The sequence below is a fragment of the Mandrillus leucophaeus genome, unplaced genomic scaffold (genome assembly GCF_000951045.1).
Source record: "Mandrillus leucophaeus isolate KB7577 unplaced genomic scaffold, Mleu.le_1.0 Scaffold1233, whole genome shotgun sequence".
Lineage (NCBI taxonomy): Eukaryota > Metazoa > Chordata > Mammalia > Primates > Cercopithecidae > Mandrillus > Mandrillus leucophaeus.
In genome coordinates, this window is record NW_012100688.1 from 277345 (window position 1) to 277905 (window position 561).

A 561-nucleotide genomic window follows, 5' to 3' on the forward strand; every position below is an offset into this window, starting at 1 on the left:
ATGTGCCAGTAATCAATCTAGGTGCTGTACATGTATTAACCCTTCTTCATAGGAAACCTATGAAAATGTTATTTGACGGGGAGACTCGGGCATTCACAGGAAATCGAACGTGCCCAAGGTCTCACCCTAGACAGTGGTGGAGTCAGAATTTGAGTCCTGGCCACTTGCTCCGAAGCCACCGACAATTCAGTGTGCTGTCCCCAGTGTCTGGGCTGACTTGGTGGGTTGGGAATGGCGGAGGAATGGGACACTTATTTTGGTAGGTAAATGTGGTTCAGAAGAAAGCCCTTCGTCTTTCTCCAAGCCTGAGCAATCCTTTTGGCGCAGGCAGTCCAGAGCAGAGCGCTTTGTGAGCCAGTTACAGGAGAAGTGCTGTAAGCCCCTTCCCACTAGATGGCAGCCCCTAAACCCACATACAAATCCTGGAACCTCCCTGGTCCCCATCTTCCAGGGCTGGGCTGCGGCTGAGGAACTGCGGGACGTACACCCGCCGGGCGTCCAGAGGGCGCCGCCCCATCCGGGGGTCGCGGGAAGCTCCTAGGCCGGGTGGAGGGTGGAGGC